Below are 13,578 nucleotides of genomic sequence, written 5' to 3'. Positions count from 1 at the left end.
ACAAAATTAAAATCGAAAAGAGAGACGTAATAGGGGGGAAAGACGTTAAATGGTTAAATTTATATTGAAAACTGGGAGAAACTTAGATAAAGTGGACACTAATTATAAAAGTAAGAAAACTACGCATGCTTTGAAAGTAGTACTACCTTGTTCCTGTGGTCACTTAGCGATACTTGGACATGGAAAAATGAGGAGAATTTATACCATTTTTGAGACTTGGAGACTATAATTTCCAAAATAAACGTATTTCATTCCGTTCTTTAAAGGCTGGGAACGTGCTCATTCAATTCAGTGGAATTTTTGAAGATTGCAAGAATGCCTTCATAAGCATGAAGGAATTAGGAAAGAAAAAGGTGAAACTTACTTTTAGAAAAAAAAAAGTCTCCCAGACATTTGTTATTCCGACAGTCAAGTGGGCTAAAGCGGCTGTACCAGTCACGAAAATTATGAACTGAATTGAATATACAATTTAGGCGAACGGCCAAGCACTGGGACCAAGGAGGTTATTCAGCTGAAACGGAAATTGACAAGTTTGAAAGGTGTAACAGGAGGAAAACCCTCGCAATTGCACAATGAATCAGTTGTTAGAATGTGGAAAGTAAGATGGTAGAGAGAGAACAGGAACGGAGGTACAGTAAAGGAATGAAAAGTTGCAGCTAGGGGCCGAAGGGACGCTGCAAAGAACCTTAAGTAATGCCTACAGTTGGCCCGCATGAGGTGCACTAACGGCATTAACTCCCTACGGAAATGAAAATTATAGGTCAGAGACATGGGCTGGTTCAATAATTTATTACTGCTCTGCAAGTCGGCTCAAGTCACTGCACAAGGTCAAAGGTTTCTTTGAAACAGTACTTGTTCCTCTGAAGCAAAACTACTGCCTCCTGAGGCTCCAATGAGGCAGAGGGTCGCACCCTGCAGTAGCTTGGGAGTGTGGAAAAGTACCTGGTATACCAAAGAACATGTGACTGGATCAGGTCAAGCTATAATTTGGGCAGCAGAGGTCAAGAGTTTGGTTATATCTTCACCTTTCATAAACTACCCAAAATACAAACAATACCTTGAACTTATAGTAGCTGCGCAATATACACTACATTTTATACGTAAGCCTTAAGATGAGAAAATGGATGATGCAGGCTCTGAATTGCAAGAAAGCATAGAAAAAGAAAACCTTGATAACAGTTTGCTGACTGAAACAATAGACTGGTTTGGTTATATCTCTAAATAGGTCCTACACTAAGAAACCCAGCTTATCGACATTGAAGTATTAGACCTGAATATAAATTTTTAACCGTGAGTGTTCAATCCCACTACAAGGTGACCACCTGAAAATGAGTCGCCCCAACACACTATAAGGTTTCTAACCATGGAACTATTGGGGGTGTAATCTCCTTAAACTTAAAAAGTTACCCGCTTGTGTTTACCTGTGCGTTTTTGTCAGCTATTCAAAACTCGGAAAACATAATCATTCCACCCGGCATTCTAAATAGACATTAATAATTTTAAAGTGGTCTTCAAAAACATCAAGCCCACTAAAATGTCCTTATCAATAACATAAAAAGGAAACTGAAAAGACTAATGGATATTGGGAACAATGACAGAATTATGATTACGGTCCCATGAAGTAGGGGATTATGGCTTGATATTGCAACAGAACTGTCATGACCCATAAACCAGAGGAATATACGTAAGGCCAATCATATCCTAGAAGCCTTTGGATATATAAGGCAAGGTAACGTACGTAATAATGCATTTGTGCGCTATGTTTGGATGCAGTTCGCTAACACCGGTTGTCCAGTCATCTAAATATGCAATCCCCGAGGGTGATATTGCATCAGTGATTAGGTCTCAATCACGAGTGTTCCCCTATAATATATACAGTATATATACATATATATATATATATATATATATATATATATATATATATATATATATATATATATATATATACATACTTATATTACATACATACATACTATACACACACACACATCTATATATATATATATATATATATATATATATATATATATATATATATATATATGTATATATATGTATATGTATATATATATATATATATATATATATATATATATATATATATTATATATATACGTTTGTCATCACTTTTTCTACTATACGGTATGTACGTATATTTACATGTACCTACACACGGGCACATGTTGGAGGGCAGGTGAATACTGTTACAAACTTTTTCTTTAGCGATAAGAGATAAGCATCTACTGTAATGTCGATTGGCCCAAAGGGAAAGAAGACAAGGAAAACACAATAAGGACTAAAGGCGGGGGCAACAATAAGAACGGTCAAAAAGATCGCAAAAAAGATATAAGTGTAAATTCACTGACCATGATTTCTTGGTAAGAAAAAGGTTGAGTCAGTTTTTGCAACAAAAAAACTTCATGATTTTTTTTTTTCACAAAACACCAGACTACGTTAAGGTGTCATTTTCCCAAATTTAAGCTTTTTGTTATCTTTGCCTATTTCTTACCTTTGCACAGCATAAATATCCACAAAATATCTCCCATGCGCATTACTGGTTTTTGGGTGGTATGCCATTATATTAATTTTCCTTATGGTATAAATCCCATAAATCTAGCTTACACTACCTCACCTCGCTTTCGTCAACAAATAATCGCTAGAAAATCCATTGTGTGAAGAAATATAGCAATCCATTTCAAAGAACTGAAATGACAAATGTTTGGGATCTCTTGGGGAGGTGACTCCAGTCCATGTCGCAGGCACCGTTGCATAATCTTTGCAAGAATATTTACGACTTTCGTTCTCGTGATATGAATTCTCGTTATCAGATTGATTACCTCAGTAATATATATATATATATATATATATATATATATATATATATATATATATATATATATATATATATATATATATATATATATATATTATTCTGTGCAAATATATTTACAAATTTCGCTCAGTGATAATTATGAATTGATTAGCAACAAACACAACACACACACACACACACACACACACACACACATATATATATATATATATATATATATATATATATATATATATATATATACTAGAAGTATCAACACACAATTACCTGTGGGACTGAAATAAGTTTCTGACCCACATCAGGATCGAGGCAGGTCTTTCAAATGAAAGACCAGAGCGTTGCCAACCAGGCCACAGAAATCATAAAAGAAGTTGGAACCTGAGTACAACTGTACCCAAGGAATTACCTGGGCAGGCTAACTGCCTGCATACCAGCGTGTTTTCCCCAACTTCCCGACTCAGCAGGGTACAGTTGTACTCTGGTTCCAACTTCTTTTATGACTTGTGTGGCCTGGTTTTAGCTAACTCAGTCCTTTCATTTGAAAGACCTGGGTTGGATCCTGATGTGAAGTCAGAAAATATATATATATATATATATATATATATATATATATATATATATATATATATATATATATATATATGTATATATATATATATGTATATATATATATATATATATATATATATATATATATATATATACATACATATATATACACGCCAATTACGCACAATTTATTTTCGGATTTGAAGTGGGTCAAACCAGAAGGGTGTAGCTTTTCAGATTCCAGTTTCTCAACAACTTTTTAGGGATGCGGTTGCTAGCCCCATGATCTTGCTCTTGATACCAGCAGGTGCTGGTACACATGTAGTGTTAGGTGGGCTGGGAAGCAGTAAGCCGTGAATGATCCACGGACCAAGCAAACGTGACTGAGTGTTCTCTTCTGGAATGAATTTTCGCATTTCCTTCATGGTAATAAATCTCTCTTATTACATATAACGGAGGCGGCTGAACAGAGCTTCCCTTTAACACTAAGATTCCCCAAATACCGGGTCGTACATTCAAACGAGATTTATAATGGTGGCGTCGCAATGATTATTTCGGCCCTTTGCGAGATTTTATGAAGGGAAAGCATAATTTTTCAGTAAATCGCGCAGTATTCCAGTCCTTTGACGTTAATGATGTACATCAGTCACCGAATTTCAATGCGGATTCTCAGGTTCCTGCGTCATCGTAATGGAATTTCCTTGAATGAGGAATTCTCTCGGGATTCCACTATTTCTAGCAGTAGTTTGGTGTCGGATGGTGGAGGCCGGGGAATGATTTATACATCTAATACATCATGTTCAAATGTGGAAGTATTTATGCGTTGTTTACACAGATGATTGCATGTTATAGATAATTCTTTCACTGCGTGGGCTTTTGTTCGAGCACTCTCCTTGAAACACATGTACAAAAATATGTCATGACTATTTTCCAGTATTTACCGAGAAAAATTCTAATTATATTTGTACCTTCAACAGCCCTTTTATAAAATAATGAAGGCAACTCCGTGCTACGAATCTTATAGTAATACTAAAGATCAAATATTCCTTTTATGTGGGAGTTCTTTAACTGCATCAAAAGACTGGAAAAAAGGAGAAATGAAAACACTGACTTTCCTCAAAACAACCGATCTCATCATTTTTTTATTAGAAGGGATACTCACGGCGAATTGTAATTTTCATGAGTTGAATTTTGTATTACTTTCTCCTGATTTTCACCTCTTTGCGCTGGAAGAACAAATTTTTCATAATATAAGAGTTTATCGTTATTGTCGCTTGTTGTATCTTTATATAAAAACTTGGATGAGCTGAATAGGTTCACTGTCAACAAATACGCAGTGACAAGCGTTTATTTGCCCTATTCTTTTTTAATTATTTCATTCTTTGTCGCCCCATCCCAAAACTGTTTGTTATAAGAACTAGTACGCAAACTGTGATTATTAATGTTGAGAAACGTTTCTGTAAATTAATGCTAATACGTGAATGAGCCACATTGCCGGTAAAAGTTAAGATTAATGACGTCGATTTGGCAGAATATTAGAGATAGAATTCGAGAGAGAGAGAGAGAGAGAGAGAGAGAGAGAGAGAGAGGAGAGAGAGAGAGAGAGAGAGAGAGAGAGATGGTGCACACCGGCGGTCTAAACAATGATTTGAGTCGCATTAAACATTTACATGACATACTAAAGATGCATCAAAGAAAAAAATCAAAATGCCATTAGTTATTTTGGTAATAAAAGATTTGAACTTAGTTGCAGACAGAAATAAAGTGTTGTCAGAGGAACCTCAAAAGTTCTTCAAGTCATACTTCTTTTTCTGTCGAGAAACCGAGACTCCTGACACACAAGATTTCAAAGGAAATCGGGAAGACTGTTTTTTTTTTTTCTATTCTTGCCATTCTTTTCCTTCTGGCATATCGATTTCTTCTATGCTTTATATCCCACCTCACACCCCCTCCAACACCTCAACCACTCCAAGAAACTGGGATGAGTTACATCCTGGTGACACGAACAAAATCAAATACAATAATCATAATATAAAAAAAATAATAATGATAATTATGGTGATGGCAGGGGGAAAAATAATTAGAGACCATCTTATAACTACTCAAGCAATCCTGTGTTACGAATATATACTTCGGGTTAAACCAGGAGAATTCAATCAGTCTTCAATCAACTTTCTTCTTTGATTTTTTCTCCTTGACATAATAATAACCAAGGAAACAGATCGATAAAAAAAAAGTTCCAAATCAAAGAATATTAAGATTCTAAGTATAGAGACATTTAAAAAAAAACACAATCCATTCAGATCTTTCACATGTAAATCATTTGGAATTTTGTTAGAACTTGTATATACAGTTGCTTTATCGAACATATTTCCAATTACGTTTTCAGAATTGTGGTTTCTTTAAAATCATATCAACTTCAAATTTCCTGAACGTTTGTTATTATTATTATATTATTATTATTATTATTATTATTATTATTATTATTATTATTATTATTATTATTGCCAACAATAATAATAATAATAATAATAATAATAATAATCACTCGAACTCATGCAAATTCCGAGAAACGGAAGGGTCATCTATTCTAGCAGTCCACATTAAATAGGAAGCAAGAAAAGACATTAAATAAGTACGGTCACTGCATCATTTGATGCATTATTTACGATGCGAAGGCTTCTTAAAGTTTACCTAGCGTTTATTTATTTATTTTCGTTTCCTTATTTATTCATTTATTTATTTTTTGTAACCTTCCCCTTCATTCTGGGTTATTTTTCTTTCACTTCCCCTTCTATTACTTCCATTCTTCCTATCTCCTTCCATTCCCCAATCTTCTGTTGATAAAATAATTTCTCTGTTGACGAAAAGATCATCTGAAGAATATTCAAGATCAAGGATATTATTGTTCTTTTGCTTTCCAAGCGATAATACTCAGTGCCAAAATCATTCATTACGTTAGTATTTTATCCAAGTAGCCTTTTTTCCTATTTTCTTATGTTCAACTCTCCCATTTCAAGTTATTTTTACCAATTAACATGGCGAAGAATAAAAAAAAATGAGGTTACTGATGCCTGTAAATTCTGTGATATTATGGATGTGAGGAATAATAATAACAATGAAAATAAGAAAATTATACTCATAAAGAATTGCAGGTTTCTTATTCTAACGTACTGTTTTGGGTTCGGGCATCATTAATTACGACATCAATTCGGCTTCAGTACTTCGGTATTTATTTTAGTTATCTTTATTCTATATCATTAACTAGAAGGATATATAAAGAAAATTTACGCTTTACAAAAAAAATCAAGGCCATCGAAAACATCTATATTTCAATGGTATTGGTATAATGCTGTATGAGCCGCGGCCCATGAAACTTTAACCACGACCCGGTGGTGGCATGTCCTATATCGTTGCCAGACGTACGATTATGGCTAACTTTAACCTTAAATAAAATAAAAACTACTGAGGCTTGAGGGTTCCACTTTGGTATGTTTAATGATTGGAGGGTGGATGATCAACATACCAATTTACAGACCTCTGGCGTTAGTAGTTTTCAAGATCTGAGGGGGGGGACAGAAAAGTGCGGACGGACAGACAAAGCCGGCACAATAGTTTTCTTTTAAAAAAAAAAGTAAAAAAGTTTAAGTCATCGCATCTTAGAATGACACAAAAACGACCCTCTTTGTACCTCTAAGAGAGCGGGACATTTTTCATATCTAAGTAAGTAAAAGGAAAGCTTGAACTACCGAAAATCCTTTTATAAAGATTCCGTAGCCATAAACACACTTCAAATTCCGTTTCTCGGAAGACGAAATCTACCCGAGGGACACAAAAGGAAAGAACACCATCCTGGCCATTAATATCCTCCTCACTACAGCAACCCTTTTCCTTTCCTTGCCTTTCCTTTCCTCCTCGTGGCGACGGAGGAAGAAAAATACTTCCTCGAATGCGGCAAAAAGGTTTCTATCAACCGAAAACGTTCTCCTTCTCCTTGCAATAGACAACAATGTTGGTGGTGGTGGTGGTGGTGGTGGGGATGGAGGCGGGGGTGATGGTTGGAGGGAAGGGGGATGGGGTTTGGCCAAGGACCAGGGATAACAGGGAGTGAGACTTGGGTGATGAAATGCGTCGGTGAAGATGATGGGCCGAGATCAATGTGGAGAGACTGGAGGAAAGTTGATGAATCTTTAGCCAAGGACCTTCAAAATACTGACGTGCTGCGTTTTGTTTGTTGTGTGGATTTATATTCCAGCTCTGCTTCATCGCAGTAAACTTTAGGATGAAACCGAGTGGGAAGAGAGCGTCAAATATACGCGTACTTTCATATACAAGTTTTAAAGACAACAGTATCCGTCGGTATTGAGCGTCTTGAATATTTTTTTTTCTTTCCTTCAGCCATTGTTTTCCATTTCCTTTCAGTGGAAAGATTTCTTAACCGCAATAGTTTTCAAGATTTTTTGTTTCTTTTTTCGTTTCCATTGTTATCATTTCTTCGAGTTTTATTCTTACGCCACCCACCTTCACGAAATAAGATGTCCTTATTAACTGCATAAATTCTCGGATTGTCTTTGTCTCCGATTGTCATTAAATTACTGCTCATTGCTGAATAGTAGGTTAAATACCGATGCATGGAATTGAATACCGTTATTGGAAACACATCTCAAGTGTATTAACTTAGAATTTATCGAATACTTTGTTTTATATGAACAAAGTTGATTGTTAGACAATAGCAATATCTCACATTTGATGCCTTTATGTTGTTTCATATGCTATTTTAATCTTAGATTTTACTTCATAGTTTTACAACTCAAGGAATTTATGCAAATACTTGACATTCCAATATGAAACATACAATCAATGTTAATTTAACTTTCTTAACAAAATAATGATGAACAAGCAATCATATATTCCGTTTCCAATTTTCGCGTACTTCAAATCCAATAGCGATGTATCTCAACTTTTTTCATATGATTAGCTGTACAAATACATGCATGTGTATGTATGTATGTATGTATATATATATATATATATATATATATATATCTGTGTGTGTGTTTGTGTGTGCTCAGAAGACACACGAAATATCCCATGAAAATAGTTTGTACCAAAGTTACTTCATAAAAGTCCATTTCGAAAAAAGATGTTATCAACTGGTTTGATGTCAAAAGACCTAAGTATTTTTTGTTGATTTTTTTTTTATTTGGAGGCAATTTTTTAACTTCCTCATATGAAACCGCATGTTTTTTTTTCTAACGTGGATGGCAAACTATAGAAACATATGCTCATGCAAAACCCAGTCCTCAAACGAAAGTTAAAAAGAGGAAATAAAAAAATTGGAAAATGTGGAAGTTCTGATAATTCAAACAGCCATCGTACTGTACACTGATAGCAATACATGCTATACGGATCAAAAAACACTTAACAGAAATTGACATGGGAGAAAGAGTGGAACGCACTGTACAGAACGAAATAATTAAGCCCGTCGCTACAGAACGAAATAAATCAGCCCATCGCTACAGGAGTGTTTTATAAATTAGGAAAATTAAGCCTGATGCAAAATATAAAATACAAAAAGGGAAAGGAAGGGAGGAAAAAAAAGAGGGCCCTCGTAACAGGACAACTAAAATTCCGTCTTTACCAAAGGAAGGAATGTTGGAATCATGAAATTAGACATTTAATAGGGTGAATGAAATAAAAAGAATAAGAAAGGAAAAATTAGAATTAAACGCTCATAAAAAAACATGAGTTCAGGTTATGAAAAGAATTACGTGATATGGTGCATTACATGTAATAAGTAAGTACTCAAGAATCTCGTCTACTTGTATTCAAGAATGATATTGGTGAATGATACATGAAGTCAGTGGTTCGAAATTCGGCTACACTGAAAGCAGACAAAGGGAATGAGATTAAAAAAATTCCTTTTTGTTTTCACTTTTGCCTGGAACCTATTCGTATTGCTAAGACAAAAAAAAAAAACATAAACAAAAAATTATCTTCATTACTGGAAAAAATATACAACCACCCAAACATGTCGGCTTTTAAATGAGCAAAACGGAAAGCGTCTGATGGTGAAATTAGGAAAGAGCTGTTTTGCAGGAAAAGCGAGTTTTCATTAACATCAGGAAGTCATGTCTTTCGTTACCGCCATTAATTAGTTTTAAGTTTTCGTACCCAAGAAGGTCTTCTCGACACTCTGAAGGGATCACTTACTAAGCCTTGTGGTATTGGAGGGAACAAATGACATGACTGGGTTTGAATATCGTCTGTATTCGTGTAATATTCTCTTCACATAATTTTTCGTAATAAAGTTTGTATGTGTTTGAGAGAGAGAGAGAGAGAGAGAGAGAGAGAGAGAGAGAGAGAGAGAGAGAGAGAGAGAGAGAGAGAACGGTATTGGTGGGAACAAATGACGAGATTTGGTTCACACGTAATAAAGTCTGTATGTGTTTGACAGAGAGAGAGAGAGAGAGAGAGAGAGAGAGAGAGAGAGAGAGAGAGAGAGAGAGAGAGAGAGTGGTATTAGTGGGAACAAATGACGAGATTTGTTAACACGTAATAAAAGGGTGTTTGAGAGAGAGAGAGCAAGTCTGCATGTGTTTGAGAGAGAGAGAGAGAGACAGAGAGAGAGAGAGAGAGCGGTATTGGTGGGAACAAATGACGAGAGTTGGTTCAAAATCATCTGTATTCGCGTACTAATCTCTTTACAAAAATTTTCGTAATAAAGTTTGTATGTGTTTGGGGAGAGAGAGAGAGAGAGAGAGAGAGAGAGAGAGAGAGAGAGAGAGAGAGAGAGAGAGAGAGAGAATATCTTACGGATATTTCCACAGAGTTAGTGTGGTGACTACCTCGTCGACGTCCTCCGAGTGCAATATGACAGTGGGTAAATTTTGATTGGCTATTGATCTCACGCATCTGTTAACAGAACTGTAAGAGAGGCGCTGTGAAGCGTGGTGGGGCTTTATCATACATAGGATAAAATTTTGAGAGCAATAAAACATTTTCTGTGATGCAATTAAAGTGTGGGATAGAAATTACAGGGCTTAAATAAGTCATTCATAGACCCTTTATGGGTAGAGTGATTTGAGAAATAAAAGAAAGGAAAGTAAATATCAATTGAAAGCTTCCAGGTAAAATAATGGAAATGAAAGTTTTTCGGGCTGGTAAAAAAAAAAACTGCTGAAACTAATGAAAGAATTAGAGAATGTGTGGAAGCATCACCACTTAATGTTTATTTGGATGGAGAAAAGATAAACTGCTGATTTGCATAAGTGCTTGGAAGGAAATATTTCCCATAGTAGGATGAGAGGAGATGAGTTGCAGAATAACTGCAGTCAACAAGATAAAAGTGAATGGCGCAAAATGTGTGTCTGGAAGGTAAAGTGTGTTCGACGCGTTGCCAATGAGCAGTTACAAAAAAATTAATGTGGCAGTAGCCAATGGCTTGTTTTGCATCGGGAGCAACCTCTTTTGAGGGAAACGGTTTAATATAAAAATACAAAAAATATATATATAGCATATATATATATATATATATATATATATATATATATATATATATATGTGTGTGTGTGTGTGTGTGTGTGTGTGTATGTATATGTATATTATACATATATATACATACATATCGAATATAAACTCACAGATGTATATATATACTCGTATGTGTATGTATGTATGTATGTATATGTATATGTATATATATATATATATATATATATATATATATATATATATATATATATATATATATAGAAACACAGATCGGATACCTAACAGAAAGATCCGGTTTCATGAAGTGATAAAACGCTCAAAGGCTCGAAAAGAGCGAGTGAATTGGGTTTCTTTGATATCGCAACTTCAAAGAATAGGCTTTCAAAAAGACAGTACATTTTTTTTCCTAAGAATTCTTTTGATGCATAATCAATGTTTTATTTAAGATGAAAAGCATACATTACTTTTTCACGCTGCGCTGAAAGCCGAAGGACATAATATCATCGGATGGTTGCGTCGTTCTGCTTCAAGGAAACAGGACGTAGTTGTTTTGTAGCAAATGTCGCTATAGACTTTTTATTTTAAACGAAATTTTAAATATCTGACTTACTGCTTGATGAACTGATTGGTATCTCTCTTCGAAAGAACCAGTGCAACTTCAAAGGTTATTGCTGGGATTTTTTTATGGCCTATGCGAGAGAGAAAATAAATTGAAAATGATAATATTATCTAAAACAATGTCATCAAGGATAACTTCCGTTATAAAATCATTAAGCGACTCACTTTGATGTATAGCTTTTTATATTTTTTATCTTTGCATTCATGCATCATCGCTTCAAAAGCATTTCTCGCGATGTTTCACGCCAAGGTTGAAAATGTAGGCTGACACAAAAATAAATCCAAACCGGTAAGTTAGGCGACAGCTCACTGCAAAAGGGTATGTAGCATTCAGGTATGTACACTGTCTGATGTTGCATTACCGATCTTCATTTATGTAAAAATGATTGATGCTACATACCCAGAATCTGGAAGTCTACTTTCTGTGCTTAATTCCTGATTCCCGGTTTACTGAACATGGTCCTTTAAAACCTACATGCCCATAATAGCTTTCCCGATCATTTTTGTATGGTCCTTATGATCCTGACATGAATTTTCGTCATAAAGGCTATGTTAACCCATTAACACCCCTACCTTCTAAGAGGAAAAATACAGTCAATTAACGATAATACATAAGACACATTTCCAAACTGACCTTCCCTATCCTAACGTAACCTAAGATTCAGTGTCCTGTCCTTCTAGGGGAGGGGATCCCTTGGAGCATTGAATAAATATTAAAAAAAAATTATACTGTCTGTCTTTCAATGTCAAGTTTCTTTCCACTTCCAAGTTTTGATTGTTTGTAGTATTTGATTGTGATGCGTGACGAAAACAGACTGTCTCCCTTACTTTTGAGTGACATGCTGGTGGCAGATCTAATCTAGTCTGTAAGTTTTACAGAAGTTTTAAGCCTGTAATTACAATACTCCTTGCCAAAACATAGCTTTTTTTTTTATTGAGGGAATGTTTCCTTTTGATATAGACTACGGTTGTCAAAGAATTGAACCAGAAAGCAATAATCGAAAAACAACAGAACAAAAGCTGAGAAGGTAAAAGATTGTTAATGGGAAAATAACTCTATTTTTTTATTTTTTAGCGATAATATCAAATCATTCTATTTCTTTTTACCGATAATATACATGTGACTTCTCAGTCAAATAGCTGCATTTTAAAAGTGAACTCACACGTGGTTAATCAATAATGAAAAATCGACATTTAATGGCAGTGAGAGAGAAAAGCAATTACCGAATATTATAACAGCCCGAGGTGCATCCCTCCTGCGCGCATTCTCGCTCGTAATTTCAGATTTGAAACGAAAATTAGGGACTGAACGAGAAATGAAGAAAAAATCTCCCCGTCACCGCAAGGATATGAACGGCATATGCCTCTGCGGTTGATTATAACGAATTTCGCGCAAGTATAATTCAATTGCTTGAATAATCTGTAACTCAGAATGGAGGCAAATCAAATTAGACCGCTAATGAAGTTTGCTCGATTAATTAGGGAAATTAAGGAGGCATTACGCAATTAATTAACATGAAGAAGAAGCATGATGATGGAATGTTCTTCGAGAGTGATTTGTGGCGGTCTGAGAGAGAGAGAGAGAGAGAGAGAGAGAGAGAGAGAGAGAGAGAGAGAGAGAGAGAGAGAGAGAGAGAGAGAGCCTGGAAAATGAATATCGGAGAATAATTCTCTGCATAGAATAACTTGTAAATGGGAAATTTTTGCACCTCAAGATAGCATTCCTTTTGAATTGCCAGTGATATGATGATACAACAAAAACAATAAAGGAAAAACTATACACATGTGTATGTATGTACGGTATATACCTATATATATATATATATATATATATATATATATATATATATATATATATATATATATATATATATATATGTATATCTATATATATATATACATATATATACATAATATATAATATATATATATATATATATAATATATATATATATATATATATATATATATATATATATATATATATATATATATATAGATGTATACATCTTGTACATACATATATGTACATGCACACACAAACATAATATATATATATATATATATATATATATATATAT

General features: G+C 34.5%; 1 long non-coding RNA gene across 1 annotated transcript in view; it reads right to left on the bottom strand.

The window, feature by feature from the left end:
* Window positions 1–13,578, bottom strand: part of LOC136840845 (uncharacterized) — a 432,006-nt gene that overhangs the window by 99,797 nt on the left and 318,631 nt on the right. The window lies entirely within an intron of this gene.

Source organism: Macrobrachium rosenbergii, chromosome 8 (assembly GCF_040412425.1).
Source record: "Macrobrachium rosenbergii isolate ZJJX-2024 chromosome 8, ASM4041242v1, whole genome shotgun sequence".
NCBI classification, from domain to species: domain Eukaryota; kingdom Metazoa; phylum Arthropoda; class Malacostraca; order Decapoda; family Palaemonidae; genus Macrobrachium; species Macrobrachium rosenbergii.
Note: the sequence above shows the minus strand (reverse complement) of the source record. Positions and strands in the feature narration are given on the sequence as shown.